We start from the raw sequence: 20,098 nt of genomic DNA, 5'->3' as shown, positions 1-20,098 counted from the left end.
GCTTCTTGAAACTTGACACATTAAAGTAGTTTCATGTTCTATCTCTATGTTTCGTTTCCTCTTCATGTAGCCCTAAGCAGTGACTGGCGAGAAACACTTACATGGAAAGGGGTTTCCAAGCTTCCAAAAATTATGAATCTCCATAAATCTCAGCAAATATTTTTTCACCCAAACTTGATGATACTTTCAGGTAATGATCAGTACACTCATCCGACTTGGTTCCCCAAATTTTGTTCTTCTATGTTGAAGCGTTCGTTTCCAATAACAGTTTGAATTTTTAGGTTTCACTCTGTTTTCTCCTATATTGGTAGATGTATTTGGTATTCTAAACCCAACACGGTTTGGGCTAGCTTCTTGAAACTTGACACAATAAAGTAGTTTCACATTCTGTCTCTATGTTTTGTTTCCTCATGATGTAGCCCAAAGCAGTGACTGGCGAGAAACACTTTCATGGAAAGGGGTTGCCAAGCTTCCAAAAATTACGAATCTCCAGAAATCTCAGCAAATATTTTTTCACCCAAACTGGATGATACTTTCAGGTTATGATCAGTACACTAAGCCGACTTGGTTCCCCAAATTCCGTTCTTGTATGTTGAACGTTCATTTCCAGTAACAGTTTGAATTTTTAGGTTTCACTCTGTTTTCTCCTATATTGATAGATGTATTTGGAACTCTAAATCCAACACGGTTTGTGCTAGCTTCTTGAAACTTGACACAATAAAGTAGTTTCACGGTCTATCTCTCTGTTTTGTTTCCTCTTGATGTAGCCCTAAGCAGTGACTGGTGAGAAACACTTTCATGGAAAGGGGTTGCCAAGCTTCCAAAAATTACGTATCTCGAGAAATCTCAGCAAATATTTTTTCTCCCAAACTGGATGATACTTTCAGGTAATGATCAGTACACTAAGCTGAATTGGTTCCTCAAATTTCATTCTTCTATGTTGAAGCGTTCGTTTCCAGTAACAGTTTGAATTTTTAGGTTTCACTCTGTTTTCTCCTATATTGATAGATGTATTTGGAACTCTAAATCCAACACGGTTTGTGCTAGCTTCTTGAAACTTGACACAATAAAGTAGTTTCACGGTCTATCTCTCTGTTTTGTTTCCTCTTGATGTAGCCCTAAGCAGTGACTGGTGAGAAACACTTTCATGGAAAGGGGTTGCCAGATTCCAAAACTTATGAATCTACAGGAATCCCAGCAAATATTTTATCACCCAAACTGTATGATACTTTCAGGTAATGATCAGTACACTAAGCCGACTTGGTTCCCCAAATTTCGTTCTTCTATGTTGAAGCGTTCATTTCCAGTAACAGTTTGAATTTTTAGGTTTCACTCTGTTTTCTCCTATATGGATAGATGTATTTGGAACTCTTAATCCAACACGGTTTGGGCTAGCTTCTTGAAACTTGACACATTAATGTAGTTTCATGTTCTATCTCTATGTTTCGTTTCCTATTGATGTAGCCCTAAGCAGTGACTGGCGAGAAACACTTCCATGGAAAGCGGTTTCCAAGCTTCCAAAAATTACGAATCTCCAGAAATCTCAGCAAATATTTTTTCACCCAAACTGGATGATACTTTCAGGTAATGATCAGTACACTCAGCCGACTTGGTTCCCCAAATTTTGTTCTTCTATGTTGAAGCGTTCGTTTCCAATAACAGTTTGAATTTTTAGGTTTCACTCTGTTTTCTCCTATATTGGTAGATGTATTTGGTATTCTAAACCTAACACGGTTTGGGCTAGCTCCTTGAAACTTGACACAATAAAGTAGTTTCACATTCTGTCTCTATGTTTTGTTTCCTCATGATGTAGCCCAAAGCAGTGACTGGCGAGAAACACTTTCATGGAAAGGGGTTGCCAAGCTTCCAAAAATTCCGAATCTCCAGAAATCTCAGCAAATATTTTTTCACCCAAACAGGATGATACTTTCAGGTAATGATCAATACACGAAGGCGACTGGGTTCCCCAAATTTCGTTCTTCTATGTTGAAGCGTTCGTTTCCAGTAACAGTTTGAATTTTTAGGTTTCACTCTGTTTTCTCCTATATTGATAGATGTATTTGGAACTCTAAATCCAACACGGTTTGTGCTAGCTTCTTGAAACTTGACACAATAAAGTAGTTTCACATTCTATCTCTACATTTTGTTTCCTCTTGATGTAGCCCTAAGCAGTGACTTGCGAGAAACACTTTCATTGAAAGGGGTTGCCAGGCTTCCCAAAATTACGAATCTCCAGAAATCTCAGCAAATATTTTTTCACCCAAACAGGATGATACTTTCAGGTAATGATTGGTACACGAAGGCGACTTGGTTTCCCAAATTTCGTTCATCTATGTTGAGGCGTTCGTTTCCAGTAACAGTTTGAATTTTTAGGTTTCACTCTGTTTTCTCCTATATTGATAGATGTATTTGGAACTCTAAATCCAACACGGTTTGTGCTAGCTTCTTGAAAGTTGACACAATAAAGTAGTTTCACGTTCTATCTCTATGTTTTGATTCCTCTTGATGTAGCCCTAAGCAGTGACAAGCGAGAAACACTTCCATGGAAAGGGGTTGCCAGGCTTCCCAAAATTACGAATCCCCAGAAATCTCAGCAAATATTTTTTCACCCAAACTGGATGATACTTTCAGGTAATGATAAGTACACGAAGGCGACTTGGTTCCCCAAATTTCGTTCTTCTATGTTGAAGCGTTCGTTTCCAGTAACAGTTTGAATTTTTAGGTTTCACTCTGTTTTCTCCTATATTGATAGATGTATTTGGAACTCTAAATCCAACACGGTTTGTGCTAGCTTCTTGAAACTTGACACAATAAAGTAGTTTCACGTTCTATCTCTATGTTTTGATTCCTCTTGATGTAGCCCTAAGCAGTGACAGGCGAGAAACACTTCCATGGAAAGGGGTTGCCAGGCTTCCCAAAATTACGAATCTCCAGAAATCTCAGCAAATATTTTTTCAGCCAAACTGGATGATACTTTCAGGTAATGATCAGTACATGAAAGCGACTTGGTTCCCCAAATTTCGTTCTTCTATGTTGAAGCGTTCTTTTCCAGTAACAGTTTGAATTTTTAGGTTTCACTCTGTTTTCTCCTATATTGATAGATGTATTTGGAACTCTAAATCCAACACGGTTTGTGCTAGCTTCTTGAAACTTGACACAATAAAGTAGTTTCACATTCTGTCTCTATGTTTTGTTTCCTCTTGATGTAGCCCTAAGCAGTGACTGGCGAAAAACACTTTCATGGAAAGGGGTTGCCAGGTTTCCCAAAATTACGAATCTCCAGAAATCTCAGCAAATATTTTTTCACCCAAACAGGATGATACTTTCAGGTAATGATCAGTACACTAAGGTCACTTGGTTCCCCAAATTTCGTTCTTCTATGTTGAAGCGTTCGTTTCCAGTAACAGTTTGAATTTTTAGGTTTCACTCTGTTTTCTCCTATATTGATAGATATATTTGGAACTCTAAATCCAACACGGTTTGTGCTAGCTTCTTGAAACTTGACACAATAAAATAGATTCAGGTTCTATCTCTATGTTTTGTTTCCTCTTGATGTAGCCCTAAGCAGTGACTAGCGAGAAACACTTTCATGGAAAGGGGTTGCCAGGCTTCCCAAAATTACGAATGTCCAGAAATCTAAGCAAATATTTTTTCACCCAAACAGGATGATACTTTCAGGTAATGATCTGTACACTAAGGTGACTTGGTTCCCCAAATTTCGTTCATCTATGTTGAGGCGTTCGTTTCCAGTAACAGTTTGAATTTTTAGGTTTCACTCTGTTTTCTCCTATATTGATAGATGTATTTGGAACTCTAAATCCAACACGGCTTGTGCTAGCTTCTTGAAACTTGACACAATAAATTAGTTTCACGTTCTATCTCTATGTTTTGATTCCTCTTGATGTAGCCCTAAGAAGTGACTGGCGAGAAACACTTTCATGGAAAGGGGTTGCCAGGCTTCCCAAAATTACGAATCTCCAGAAATCTCAGCAAATATTTTTTCACCCAAATTGGATGATACTTTCAGGTAATGATCAGCACACGAAGGCGACTTGGTTCCCCAAATTTTGTTCTTCTATGTTGAACCGTTCGTTTCCAGTAACAGTTTGAATTTTTAGGTTTCATTCTGTTTTCTCCTATATTGATAGATGTATTTGGAACTCTAAATCCAACACGGTTTGTGCTAGCTTCTTGAATGTTGACACAATAAAGTAGTTTCACGTTCTATCTCTATGTTTTGATTCCTCTTGATGTAGCCCTAAGCAGTGACATGCGAGAAACACTTTCATGGAAAGGGGTTGCCAGGCTTCCCAAAATTACGAATCTCCAGAAATCTCAGCAAATATTTTTTCACCCAAACAGGATGATACTTTCAGGTAATGATCAGTACACGAAGGCGACTGGGTTCCCCAAATTTCGTTCATCTATGTTGAGGCGTTCGTTTCCAGTAACAGTTTGAATTTTTAGGTTTCACTCTGTTTTCTCCTATATTGATAGATGTATTTGGAACTCTAAATCCAACACGGTTTGTGCTAGATTCTTGAAAGTTGACACAATAAAGTAGTTTCACGTTCTATCTCTATGTTTTGATTCCTCTTGATGTAGCCCTAAGCAGTGAAAGGCGAGAAACACTTCCATGGAAAGGGGTTGCCAGGCTTCCCAAAATTACGAATCTCCAGAAATCTCAGCAAATATTTTTTCAGCCAAACTGGATGATACTTTCAGGTAATGATCAGTACATGAAGGCGACTTGGTTCCCCAAATTTCGTTCTTCTATGTTGAAGCGTTCTTTTCCAGTAACAGTTTGAATTTTTAGGTTTCACTCTGTTTTCTCCTATATTGATAGATGTATTTGGAACTCTAAATCCAACATGGTTTGTGCTAGCTTCTTGAAACTTGACACAATAAAGTAGTTTCACGTTCTGTCTCTATGTTTTGTTTCCTCTTGATGTAGCCCTAAGCAGTGACTAGCGAGAAACACTTCCATGGAAAGGGGTTGCCAGGCTTCCCAAAATTACGAATGTCCAGAAATCTCAGCAAATATTTTTTCACCCAAACAGGATGATACTTTCAGGTAATGATCTGTACACTAAGGTGACTTGGTTCCCCAAATTTCGTTCTTCTATGTTGAAGCGTTCGTTTCCAGTAACAGTTTGAATTTTTAGGTTTCACTCTGTTTTCTCCTATATTGATAGATGTATTTGGAACTCTAAATCCAACACGGTTTGTGCTAGCTTCTTGAAACTTGACACAATAAAGTAGTTTCACGTTCTATCTCTACGTGTTGTTTCCTCTTGATGTAGCCCTAAGCAGTGACAGGAGAGAAACACTTCCATGGAAAGGGGTTGCCAGGCTTCCCAAAATTACGAATCTCCAGAAATCTCAGCAAATATTTTTTCACCCAAACTGGATGATACTTTCAGGTAATGATCAGTACACGAAGGCGACTTGGTTCCCCAAATTTCGTTCTTCTATGTTGAAGCGTTCGTTTCCAGTAACAGTTTGAATTTTTAGGTTTCACTCTGTTTTCTCCTATATTGATAGATGTATTTGGAACTCTAAATCCAACACGGTTTGTGCTAGCTTCTTGAAACTTGACACAATAAAGTAGTTTCACGTTCTGTCTCTATGTTTTGTTTCCTCTTGATGTAGCCCTAAGCAGTGACAGGCGAGAAACACTTTCATGGAAAGGGGTTGCCAGGCTTCCCAAAATTACGAATCTCCAGAAATCTCAGCAAATATTTTTTCACTCAAACAGGATGATACCTTCAGGTAATGATCAGTACACGAAGGTGACTTGGTTCCCCAAATTTCGTTCTTCTATGTTGAAGCGTTCGTTTCCAGTAACAGTTTCAATTTTTAGGTTTCACTCTGTTTTCTCCTATATTGATAGATGTATTTGGAACTCTAAATCCAACACGGTTTGTGCTAGCTTCTTGAAACTTGACACAATAAAGTAATTTCACGTTCTATCTCTACGTTTTGTTTCCTCTTGATGTAGCCCTAAGCAGTGACTGGCGAGAAACACTTTCATGGAAAGGGGTTGCCAGGCTTCCCAAAATTACGAATCTCCAGAAATCTCAGCAAATATTTTTTCACCCAAACTGGATGATACTTTCAGGTAATGATCAGTACACGAAGGCGACTTGGTTCCCCAAATTTCGTTCTTCTATGTTGAAGCGTTCGTTTCCAGTAACAGTTTGAATTTTTAGGTTTCACTCTGTTTTCTCCTATATTGATAGATGTATTTGGAACTCTAAATCCAACAGGGTTTGTGCTAGCTTCTTGAAAGTTGACACAATAAAGTAGTTTCACGTTCTGTCTCTATGTTTTGTTTCCTCTTGATGTAGCCCTAAGCAGTGACAGGCGAGAAACACTTTCATGGAAAGGGGTTGCCAGGCTTCCCAAAATTACGAATCTTCAGAAATCTCAGCAAATATTTTTTCACCCAAACAGGATGATACTTTCAGGTAATGATCAGTACACGATGGTGACTTGGTTCCCCAAATTTCATTCTTCTATGTTGAAGCGTTCGTTTCCAGTAACAGTTTGAATTTTTAGGTTTCACTCTGTTTTCTCCTATATTGATAGATGTATTTGGAACTCTAAATCCAACACGGTTTGTGCTAGCTTCTTGAAACTTGACACAATAAAGTAATTTCACGTTCTATCTCTACGTTTTATTTCCTCTTGATGTAGCCCAAAGCAGTGACTGGCGAGAAACACTTTCATGGAAAGGGGTTGCCAAGCTTCCCAAAATTACGAATCTCCAGAAATCTCAGCAAATATTTTTTCACCCAAACAGGATGATACTTTCAGGTAATGATCAGTACACGAAGGCGACTTGGTTCCCCAAATTTTGTTCTTCTATGTTGAGGCGTTCGTTTCCAGTAACAGTTTGAATTTTTAGGTTTCACTCTGTTTTCTCCTATATTGACAGATGTATTTGGAACTCTAAATCCAACACGGTTTGTGCTAGCTTCTTGAAACTTGACAAAATAAAGTAGTTTCACGTTCTGTCTCTATGTTTTGTTTCCTCTTGATGTAGCCCTAAGCAGTGACTGGCGAGAAACACTTTCATGGAAAGGGGTTGCCAGGCTTCCCAAAATTACGAATCTCCAGAAATCTCAGCAAATATTTTTTCACCCAAACTGGATGATACTTTCAGGTAATGATCAGTACACGAAGGCGACTTGGTTCCCCAAATTTCGTTCTTCTATGTTGAAGCGTTCGTTTCCAGTAACAGTTTGAATTTTTAGGTTTCACTCTGTTTTCTCCTATATTGATAGATGTACTTGGAACTCTAAATCCAACACGGTTTGTGCTAGCTTCTTGAAACTTGACACAATAAAGTAGTTTCATGTTCTATCTCTACATTTTGTTTCCTCTTGATGTAGCCCTAAGCAGTGACTGGCGAGAAACACTTTCATTGAAAGGGGTTGCCAGGCTTCCCAAAATTACGAATCTCCAGAAATCTCAGCAAATATTTTTTCACCCAAACAGGATGATACTTTCAGGTAATGAACGGTACACGAAGGCGACTTGGTTCCCCAAATTTCGTTCTTCTATGTTGAAGCGTTCGTTTCCAGTAACTGTTTGAATTTTTAGGTTTCACTCTGTTTTCTCCTATATTGATAGATGTATTTGGAACTCTAAATCCAACACGGTTTGTGCTAGCTTCTTGAAAGTTGACACAATAAAGTAGTTTCACGTTCTATCTCTATGTTTTGATTCCTCTTGATGTAGCCCTAAGCAGTGACAGGCGAGAAACACTTCCATGGAAAGGGGTTGCCAGGCTTACAAAATTACGAATCTCCAGAAATCTCAGCAAATATTTTTTCACCCAAACTGGATGATACTTTTAGGTAATGATCAGTACACGAAGGCGACTTGGTTCCCCAAATTTCGTTCTTCTATGTTGAAGCGTTCGTTTCCAGTAACAGTTTGAATTTTTAGGTTTCACTCTGTTTTCTCCTATATTGATAGATGTATTTGGAACTCTAAATCCAACACGGTTTGTGCTAGCTTCTTGAAACTTGACACAATAAAGTAGTTTCACGTTCTGTCTCTACGTTTTGTTTCCTCTTGATGTAGCCCTAAGCAGTGACAGGCGAGAAACACTTTCATGGAAAGGGGTTGCCAGGCTTCCCAAAATTACGAATCTCCAGAAATCTCAGCAAATATTTTTTCACCCAAACAGGATGATACTCTCAGGTAATGATCAGTACACTAAGGCGACTTGGTTCCCCAAATTTCGTGCTTCTATGTTGAAGCGTTCGTTTCCAGTAACAGTTTGAATTTTTAGGTTTCACTCTGTTTTCTCCTATATTGATAGATGTATTTGGAACTCTAAATCCAACACGGTGTGTGCTAGCTTCTTGAAACTTGACACAATAAAGTAATTTCACGTTCTATCTCTACGTTTTGTTTCCTCTTGACGTAGCCCTAAGCAGTGACTGGCGAGAAACACTTTCATGGAAAGGGGTTGCTAAGCTTCCCAAAATTACGAATCTCCAGAAATCTCAGCAAATATTTTTTCACCCAAACAGGATGATACTTTCAGGTAATGAACGGTACACGAAGGCGACTTGGTTTCCCAAATTTCGTTCATCTATGTTGAGGCGTTCGTTTCCAGTAACAGTTTGAATTTTTAGGTTTCACTCTGTTTTCTCCTATATTGATAGATGTATTTGGAACTCTAAATCCAACACGGTTTGTGCTAGCTTCTTGAAACTTGACACAATAAGGTAGTTTCACGTTCCATCTCTATGTATTGTTTCCTCTTGATGTAGCCCTAAGCAGTGACTGGCGAGAAACACTTTCATGGAAAGGGGTTGCCAAGCTTCCCAAAATTACGAATCTCCAGAAATCTCAGCAAATATTTTTTCACCCAAACAGGATGATACTTTCAGGTAATGATCAGTACACTAAGGCGACTTGGTTCCCCAAATTTCGTTCTTCTATGTTGAAGCGTTCGTTTCCCGTAACAGTTTGAATTTTTAGGTTTCACTCTGTTTTCTCCTATATTGATAGATGTATTTGGAACTCTAAATCCAACACGGTTTGTGCTAGCTTCTTGAAACTTGACACAATAAGGTAGTTTCACGTTCTATCTCTATGTTTTGTTTCCTCTTGATGTAGCCCTAAGCAGTGACTGGCGAGAAACACTTTCATGGAAAGGGGTTGCCAGGCTTCCCAAAATTACGAATCTCCAGAAATATCAGCAAATATTTTTTCACCCAAACAGGATGATACTTTCAGGTAATGATCAGTACACGAAGGCGACTTGGTTCCCCATATTTCGTTCTTCTATGTTGAGGCGTTCGTTTCCAGTAACAGTTTGAATTTTTAGGTTTCACTCAGTTTTCTCCTATATTGATAGATGTATTTGGAACTCTAAATCCAACACGGTTTGTGCTAGCTTTTTGAAACTTGACACAATAAAGCAGTTTCACGTTCTATCTCTATGTTTTGTTTCCTCTTGATGTAGCCCTAAGCAGTGACTGGTGAGAAACACTTTCATGGAAAGGGGTTGCCAGGCTTCCCAAAATTACGAATCTCCAGAAATCTCAGCAAATATTTTTTTCACCAAACAGGATGATACTTTCAGGTAATGATCAGTACATGAAGGCGACTTGGTTCCCCAAATTTCGTTCTTCTATGTTGAAGCGTTCGTTTCCAGTAACAGTTTGAATTTTTAGGTTTCACTCTGTTTTCTCCTATATTGATAGATGTATTTGGAACTCTAAATCCAACACGGTTTGAGCTAGCTTCTTGAAACTTGACACAATAAAGTAGTTTCACGTTCTATCTCTACGTGTTGTTTCCTCTTGATGTAGCCCTAAGCAGTGACAGGAGAGAAACACTTCCATGGAAAGGGGTTGCCAGGCTTCCCAAAATTACGAATCTCCAGAAATCTCAGCAAATATTTTTTCACCCAAACTGGATGATACTTTCAGGTAATGATCAGTACACGAAGGCGACTTGGTTCCCCAAATTTCGTTCTTCTATGTTGAAGCGTTCGTTTCCAGTAACAGTTTGAATTTTTAGGTTTCACTCTGTTTTCTCCTATATTGATAGATGTATTTGGAACTCTAAATCCAACACGGTTTGTGCTAGCTTCTTGAAACTTGACACAATAAAGTAGTTTCACGTTCTGTCTCTATGTTTTGTTTCCTCTTGATGTAGCCCTAAGCAGTGACAGGCGAGAAACACTTTCATGGAAAGGGGTTGCCAGGCTTCCCAAAATTACGAATCTCCAGAAATCTCAGCAAATATTTTTTCACTCAAACAGGATGATACTTTCAGGTAATGATCAGTACACTAAGGCGACTTGGTTCCCCAAATTTCGTGCTTCTATGTTGAAGCGTTCGTTTCCAGTAACAGTTTGAATTTTTAGGTTTCACTCTGTTTTCTCCTATATTGATAGATGTATTTGGAACTCTAAATCCAACACGGTGTGTGCTAGCTTCTTGAAACTTGACACAATAAAGTAATTTCACGTTCTATCTCTACGTTTTGTTTCCTCTTGACGTAGCCCTAAGCAGTGACTGGCGAGAAACACTTTCATGGAAAGGGGTTGCTAAGCTTCCCAAAATTACGAATCTCCAGAAATCTCAGCAAATATTTTTTCACCCAAACAGGATGATACTTTCAGGTAATGAACGGTACACGAAGGCGACTTGGTTTCCCAAATTTCGTTCATCTATGTTGAGGCGTTCGTTTCCAGTAACAGTTTGAATTTTTAGGTTTCACTCTGTTTTCTCCTATATTGATAGATGTATTTGGAACTCTAAATCCAACACGGTTTGTGCTAGCTTCTTGAAACTTGACACAATAAGGTAGTTTCACGTTCCATCTCTATGTATTGTTTCCTCTTGATGTAGCCCTAAGCAGTGACTGGCGAGAAACACTTTCATGGAAAGGGGTTGCCAAGCTTCCCAAAATTACGAATCTCCAGAAATCTCAGCAAATATTTTTTCACCCAAACAGGATGATACTTTCAGGTAATGATCAGTACACTAAGGCGACTTGGTTCCCCAAATTTCGTTCTTCTATGTTGAAGCGTTCGTTTCCCGTAACAGTTTGAATTTTTAGGTTTCACTCTGTTTTCTCCTATATTGATAGATGTATTTGGAACTCTAAATCCAACACGGTTTGTGCTAGCTTCTTGAAACTTGACACAATAAGGTAGTTTCACGTTCTATCTCTATGTTTTGTTTCCTCTTGATGTAGCCCTAAGCAGTGACTGGCGAGAAACACTTTCATGGAAAGGGGTTGCCAGGCTTCCCAAAATTACGAATCTCCAGAAATCTCAGCAAATATTTTTTCACTCAAACAGGATGATACTTTCAGGTAATGATCAGTACACGATGGTGACTTGGTTCCCCAAATTTCATTCTTCTATGTTGAAGCGTTCGTTTCCAGTATCAGTTTGAATTTTTAGGTTTCACTCTGTTTTCTCCTATATTGATAGATGTATTTGGAACTCTAAATCCAACACGGTTTGTGCTAGCTTCTTGAAACTTGACACAATAAAGTAATTTCACGTTCTATCTCTACGTTTTATTTCCTCTTGATGTAGCCCAAAGCAGTGACTGGCGAGAAACACTTTCATGGAAAGGGGTTGCCAAGCTTCCCAAAATTACGAATCTCCAGAAATCTCAGCAAATATTTTTTCACCCAAACAGGATGATACTTTCAGGTAATGATCAGTACACGAAGGCGACTTGGTTCCCCAAATTTTGTTCTTCTATGTTGAGGCGTTCGTTTCCAGTAACAGTTTGAATTTTTAGGTTTCACTCTGTTTTCTCCTATATTGACAGATGTATTTGGAACTCTAAATCCAACACGGTTTGTGCTAGCTTCTTGAAACTTGACACAATAAAGTAGTTTCACCTTCTGTCTCTATGTTTTGTTTCCTCTTGATGTAGCCCTAAGCAGTGACTGGCGAGAAACACTTTCATGGAAAGGGGTTGCCAGGCTTCCCAAAATTACGAATCTCCAGAAATCTCAGCAAATATTTTTTCACCCAAACTGGATGATACTTTCAGGTAATGATCAGTACACGAAGGCGACTTGGTTCCCCAAATTTCGTTCTTCTATGTTGAAGCGTTCGTTTCCAGTAACAGTTTGAATTTTTAGGTTTCACTCTGTTTTCTCCTATATTGATAGATGTACTTGGAACTCTAAATCCAACACGGTTTGTGCTAGCTTCTTGAAACTTGACACAATAAAGTAGTTTCACGTTCTATCTCTACATTTTGTTTCCTCTTGATGTAGCCCTAAGCAGTGACTGGCGAGAAACACTTTCATGGAAAGGGGTTGCCAGGCTTCCCAAAATTACGAATCTCCAGAAATCTCAGCAAATATTTTTTCACCCAAACAGGATGATACTCTCCGGTAATGATCAGTACACAAAGACGACTTGGTTCCCCAAATTTCGTGCTTCTATGTTGAAGCGTTCGTTTCCAGTAACAGTTTGAATTTTTAGGTTTCACTCTGTTTTCTCCTATATTGATAGATGTATTTGGAACTCTAAATCCAACACGGTGTGTGCTAGCTTCTTGAAACTTGACACAATAAAGTAATTTCACGTTCTATCTCTACGTTTTGTTTCCTCTTGATGTAGCCCTAAGCAGTGACTGGCGAGAAACACTTTCATGGAAAGGGGTTGCTAAGCTTCCCAAAATTACGAATCTCCAGAAATCTCAGCAAATATTTTTTCACCCAAACAGGATGATACTTTCAGGTAATGATCAGTACACGAAGGCGACTTGGTTCCCCAAATTTCGTTCTTCTATGTTGAGGCGTTCGTTTCCAGTAACAGTTTGAATTTTTAGGTTTCACTCTGTTTTCTCCTATATTTATAGATGTACTTGGAACTCTAAATCCAACACGGTTTGTGCTAGCTTCTTGAAACTTGACACAATAAATAGTTTCACGTTCTGTCTCTATGTTTTGTTTCCTCTTGATGTAGCCCTAAGCAGTAACTGGCGAGAAACACTTTCATGGAAAGGGGTTGCCAGGCTTCCCAAAATTACGAATCTCCAGAAATCTCAGCAAATATTTTTTCACCCAAACAGGATGATACTTTCAGGTAATGATCAGTACACGAAGGCGACTTGGTTCCCCAAATTTCGTTCTTCTATGTTGAAGCATTCGTTTCCAGTAACAGTTTGAATTTTTAGGTTTCACTCTGTTTTCTCCTATATTGATAGATGTACTTGGAACTCTAAATCCAACACGGTTTGTGCTAGCTTCTTGAAACTTGACACAATAAAGTAGTTTCACGTTCTATCTCTACATTTTGTTTCCTATTGATGTAGCCCTAAGCAGTGACTGGCGAGAAACACTTTCATTGAAAGGGGTTGCCAGGCTTCCCAAAATTACGAATCTCCAGAAATCTCAGCAAATATTTTTTCACCCAAACAGGATGATACTTTCAGGTAATGAACGGTACACGAAGGCGACTTGGTTTCCCAAATTTCGTTCATCTATGTTAAGGCGTTCTTTTCCAGTAACAGTTTGAATTTTTAGGTTTCACTCTGTTTTCTCCTATATTGATAGATGTATTTGGAACTCTAAATCCAACACGGTTTGTGCTAGTTTCTTGAAAGTTGACACAATAAAGTAGTTTCACGTTCTATCTCTATGTTTTGATTCCTCTTGATGTAGCCCTAAGCAGTGACAGGCGAGAAACACTTCCATGGAAAGGGGTTGCCAGGCTTCCCAAAATTACGAATCCCCAGAAATCTCAGCAAATATTTTTTCACCCAAACTGGATGATACTTTCAGGTAATGATAAGTACACGAAGGCGACTTGGTTCCCCAAATTTCGTTCTTCAATTTTGAAGCGTTCGTTTCCAGTAACTGTTTGAATTTTTAGGTTTCACTCTGTTTTCTCCTATATTGATAGATGTATTTGGAACTCTAAATCCAACACGGTTTGTGCTAGCTTCTTGAAACTTGACACAATAAAGTAGTTTCATGTTCTATCTCTATGTTTTGATTCCTCTTGATGTAGCCCTAAGCAGTGACAGGCGAGAAACACTTCCATGGAAAGGGGTTGCCAGGCTTCCCAAAATTACGAATCTCCAGAAATCTCAGCAAATATTTTTTCACCCAAACTGGATGATACTTTCAGGTAATGATCAGTACACAAAGGCGACTTGGTTCCCCAAATTTCGTTCTTCTATGTTGAACCGTTCGTTTCCAGTAACACTTTGATATTTTAGGTTTCACTCTGTTTTCTCCTATATTGATAGATGTATTTGGAACTCTAAATCCAACACGGTTTGTGCTAGCTTCTTGAAACTTGACACAATAAAGTAGTTTCACGTTCTGTCTCTATGTTTTGTTTCCTCTTAATGTAGCCCTAAGCAGTGACAGGCGAGAAACACTTTCATGGAAAGGGGTTGCCAGGCTTCCCAAAACTACGAATCTCCAGAAATCTCAGCAAATATTTTTTTCACCCAAACAGGATGATATTTTCAGGTAATGATCAGTACACTAAGGTGTCTTGGTTCCCCAAATTTCGTTCTTCTATGTTGAGGCGTTCGTTTCCAGTAACAGTTTGAATTTTTAGGTTTCAGTCTGTTTTCTCCTATATTGATAGATGTATTTGGAACTCTAAATCCAACATGGTTTGTGCTAGCTTCTTGAAACTTGACACAATAAAGTAGTTTCAGGTTCTATCTCTATGTTTTGTTTCCTCTTGATGTAGCCCTAAGCTGTGACTGGCGAGAAACACTTTCATGGAAAGGGGTTGCCAGGCTTCCCAAAATTACGAATCTCCAGAAATCTCAGCAAATATTTTTTCACCCAAACAGGATGATACTTTCAGGTAATGATCAATACACGAAGGCGACTGGGTTCCCCAAATTTCGTTCTTCTATGTTGAAGCGTTCGTTTCCAGTAACAGTTTGAATTTTTAGGTTTCACTCTGTTTTCTCCTATATTGATAGATGTATTTGGAACTCTAAATCCAACACGGTTTGTGCTAGCTTCTTGAAACTTGACACAATAAAGTAGTTTCACATTCTATCTCTACATTTTGTTTCCTCTTGATGTAGCCCTAAGCAGTGACTTGCGAGAAACACTTTCATTGAAAGGGGTTGCCAGGCTTCCCAAAATTACGAATCTCCAGAAATCTCAGCAAATATTTTTTCACCCAAACAGGATGATACTTTCAGGTAATGATTGGTACACGAAGGCGACTTGGTTTCCCAAATTTCGTTCATCTATGTTGAGGCGTTCGTTTCCAGTAACAGTTTGAATTTTTAGGTTTCACTCTGTTTTCTCCTATATTGATAGATGTATTTGGAACTCTAAATCCAACACGGTTTGTGCTAGCTTCTTGAAAGTTGACACAATAAAGTAGTTTCACGTTCTATCTCTATGTTTTGATTCCTCTTGATGTAGCCCTAAGCAGTGACAAGCGAGAAACACTTCCATGGAAAGGGGTTGCCAGGCTTCCCAAAATTACGAATCCCCAGAAATCTCAGCAAATATTTTTTCACCCAAACTGGATGATACTTTCAGGTAATGATAAGTACACGAAGGCGACTTGGTTCCCCAAATTTCGTTCTTCTATGTTGAAGCGTTCGTTTCCAGTAACAGTTTGAATTTTTAGGTTTCACTCTGTTTTCTCCTATATTGATAGATGTATTTGGAACTCTAAATCCAACACGGTTTGTGCTAGCTTCTTGAAACTTGACACAATAAAGTAGTTTCACGTTCTATCTCTATGTTTTGATTCCTCTTGATGTAGCCCTAAGCAGTGACAGGCGAGAAACACTTCCATGGAAAGGGGTTGCCAGGCTTCCCAAAATTACGAATCTCCAGAAATCTCAGCAAATATTTTTTCAGCCAAACTGGATGATACTTTCAGGTAATGATCAGTACATGAAAGCGACTTGGTTCCCCAAATTTCGTTCTTCTATGTTGAAGCGTTCTTTTCCAGTAACAGTTTGAATTTTTAGGTTTCACTCTGTTTTCTCCTATATTGATAGATGTATTTGGAACTCTAAATCCAACACGGTTTGTGCTAGCTTCTTGAAACTTGACACAATAAAGTAGTTTCACATTCTGTCTCTATGTTTTGTTTCCTCTTGATGTAGCCCTAAGCAGTGACTGGCGAAAAACACTTTCATGGAAAGGGGTTGCCAGGTTTCCCAAAATTACGAATCTCCAGAAATCTCAGCAAATATTTTTTCACCCAAACAGGATGATACTTTCAGGTAATGATCAGTACACTAAGGTCACTTGGTTCCCCAAATTTCGTTCTTCTATGTTGAAGCGTTCGTTTCCAGTAACAGTTTGAATTTTTAGGTTTCACTCTGTTTTCTCCTATATTGATAGATATATTTGGAACTCTAAATCCAACACGGTTTGTGCTAGCTTCTTGAAACTTGACACAATAAAATAGATTCAGGTTCTATCTCTATGTTTTGTTTCCTCTTGATGTAGCCCTAAGCAGTGACTAGCGAGAAACACTTTCATGGAAAGGGGTTGCCAGGCTTCCCAAAATTACGAATGTCCAGAAATCTAAGCAAATATTTTTTCACCCAAACAGGATGATACTTTCAGGTAATGATCTGTACACTAAGGTGACTTGGTTCCCCAAATTTCGTTCATCTATGTTGAGGCGTTCGTTTCCAGTAACAGTTTGAATTTTTAGGTTTCACTCTGTTTTCTCCTATATTGATAGATGTATTTGGAACTCTAAATCCAACACGGCTTGTGCTAGCTTCTTGAAACTTGACACAATAAATTAGTTTCACGTTCTATCTCTATGTTTTGATTCCTCTTGATGTAGCCCTAAGAAGTGACTGGCGAGAAACACTTTCATGGAAAGGGGTTGCCAGGCTTCCCAAAATTACGAATCTCCAGAAATCTCAGCAAATATTTTTTCACCCAAATTGGATGATACTTTCAGGTAATGATCAGCACACGAAGGCGACTTGGTTCCCCAAATTTTGTTCTTCTATGTTGAACCGTTCGTTTCCAGTAACAGTTTGAATTTTTAGGTTTCATTCTGTTTTCTCCTATATTGATAGATGTATTTGGAACTCTAAATCCAACACGGTTTGTGCTAGCTTCTTGAATGTTGACACAATAAAGTAGTTTCACGTTCTATCTCTATGTTTTGATTCCTCTTGATGTAGCCCTAAGCAGTGACATGCGAGAAACACTTTCATGGAAAGGGGTTGCCAGGCTTCCCAAAATTACGAATCTCCAGAAATCTCAGCAAATATTTTTTCACCCAAACAGGATGATACTTTCAGGTAATGATCAGTACACGAAGGCGACTGGGTTCCCCAAATTTCGTTCATCTATGTTGAGGCGTTCGTTTCCAGTAACAGTTTGAATTTTTAGGTTTCACTCTGTTTTCTCCTATATTGATAGATGTATTTGGAACTCTAAATCCAACACGGTTTGTGCTAGATTCTTGAAAGTTGACACAATAAAGTAGTTTCACGTTCTATCTCTATGTTTTGATTCCTCTTGATGTAGCCCTAAGCAGTGAAAGGCGAGAAACACTTCCATGGAAAGGGGTTGCCAGGCTTCCCAAAATTACGAATCTCCAGAAATCTCAGCAAATATTTTTTCAGCCAAACTGGATGATACTTTCAGGTAATGATCAGTACATGAAGGCGACTTGGTTCCCCAAATTTCGTTCTTCTATGTTGAAGCGTTCTTTTCCAGTAACAGTTTGAATTTTTAGGTTTCACTCTGTTTTCTCCTATATTGATAGATGTATTTGGAACTCTAAATCCAACATGGTTTGTGCTAGCTTCTTGAAACTTGACACAATAAAGTAGTTTCACGTTCTGTCTCTATGTTTTGTTTCCTCTTGATGTAGCCCTAAGCAGTGACTAGCGAGAAACACTTCCATGGAAAGGGGTTGCCAGGCTTCCCAAAATTACGAATGTCCAGAAATCTCAGCAAATATTTTTTCACCCAAACAGGATGATACTTTCAGGTAATGATCTGTACACTAAGGTGACTTGGTTCCCCAAATTTCGTTCTTCTATGTTGAAGCGTTCGTTTCCAGTAACAGTTTGAATTTTTAGGTTTCACTGTTTTCTCCTATATTGATAGATGTATTTGGAACTCTAAATCCAACACGGTTTGTGCTAGCTTCTTGAAACTTGACACAATAAATTAGTTTCAAGTTCTATCTCTATGTTTTGATTCCTCTTGATGTAGCCCTAAGAAGTGACTGGCGAGAAACACTTTCATGGAAAGGGGTTGCCAGGCTTCCCAAAATTACGAATCTCCAGAAATCTCAGCAAATATTTTTTCACCCAAATTGGATGATACTTTCAGGTAATGATCAGCACACGAAGGCGACTTGGTTCCCCAAATTTCGTTCTTCTATGTTGAACCGTTCATTTCCAGTAACAGTTTGAATTTTTAGGTTTCACTCTGTTTTCTCCTATATTGATAGATGTATTTGGAACTCTAAATCCAACACGGTTTGTGCTAGCTTCTTGAAACTTGACACAATAAAGTAGTTTCACGTTCTATCTCTACATTTTGTTTCCTCTTGATGTAGCCCTAACCAGTGACTGGCGAGAAACACTTTCATTGAAAGGGGTTGCCAGGCTTCCCAAAATTACGAATCTCCAGAAATCTCAGCAAATATTTTTTCACCCAAACAGGATGATACTTTCAGGTAATGAACGGTACACGAAGGCGACTTGGTTTCCCAAATTTCGTTCATCTATGTTGAGGCGTTCTTTTCCAGTAACAGTTTGAATTTTTAGGTTTCACTCTGTTTTCTCCTATATTGATAGATGTATTTGGAACTCTAAATCCAACACGGTTTTTGCTAGCTTCTTGAAAGTTGACACAATAAAGTAGTTTCACGTTCTATCTCTATGTTTTGATTCCTCTTGATGTAGCCCTAAGCAGTGACAGGAGAGAAACACTTTCATGGAAAGGGGTTGCCAGGCTTCCCAAAATTATGAATCTCCAGAAATCTCAGCAAATATTTTTTCACCCAAACAGGATGATACTTTCAGGTAATGATCAGTACACGAAGGCGACTGGGTTCCCCAAATTTCGTTCTTCTATGTTGAAGCGTTCGTTTCCAGTAACAGTTTGAATTTTTAGGTTTCACTCTGTTTTCTCCTATATTGATAGATGTATTTGGAACTCTAAATCCAACACGGTTTGTGCTAGCTTCTTGAAACTTGACACAATAAAGTAGTTTCACATTCTATCTCTACATTTTGTTTCCTCTTGATGTAGCCCTAAGCAGTGACTGGCAAGAAACACTTTCATTGAAAGTGGTTGCCAGGCTTCCCAAAATTACGAATCTGCAGAAATCTCAGCAAATATTTTTTCACCCAAACAGGATGATACTTTCAGGTAATGATTGGTACACGAAGGCGACTTGGTTTCCCAAATTTCGTTCATCTATGTTGAGGCGTTCGTTTCCAGTAACAGTTTGAATTTTTAGGTTTCACTCTGTTTTCTCCTATATTGATAGATGTATTTGGAACTCTAAATCCAACACGGTTTGTGCTAGCTTCTTGAAACTTGACACAATAAAGTAGTGTCACATTCTATCTCTACATTTTGTTTCCTCTTGATGTAGCCCTAAGCAATGACTGGCGAGAAACACTTTCATTGAAAGTGGTTGCCAGGCTTCCCAAAATTACGAATCTGCAGAAATCTCAGCAAATATTTTTTCACCCAAACAGGATGATACTTTCAGGTAATGATTGGTACACGAAGGCGACTTGGTTTCCCAAATTTCGTTCATCTATGTTGAGGCGTTCGTTTCCAGTAACAGTTTGAATTTTTAGGTTTCACTCTGTTTTCTCCTATATTGATAGATGTATTTGGAACTCTAAATCCAACACGGTTTGTGCTAGCTTCTTGAAACTTGACACAATAAAGTAGTTTCATATTCTATCTCTACATTTTGTTTCCTCTTGATGTAGCCCTAAGCAGTGACAGGCGAGAAACACTTCCATGGAAAGGGGTTGCCAGGCTTCCCAAAATTACGAATCTCCAGAAATCTCAGCAAATATTTTTTCACCCAAACTGGATGATACTTTCAGGTAATGATCATTACACGAAG

The sequence above is a fragment of the Spermophilus citellus genome (genome assembly GCF_964194105.1).
Source record: "Spermophilus citellus genome assembly, chromosome: 11".
NCBI lineage: Eukaryota > Metazoa > Chordata > Mammalia > Rodentia > Sciuridae > Spermophilus > Spermophilus citellus.
The sequence above is the reverse complement of the archived record's forward strand: the minus strand, read 5'-3'. Positions refer to the sequence as shown.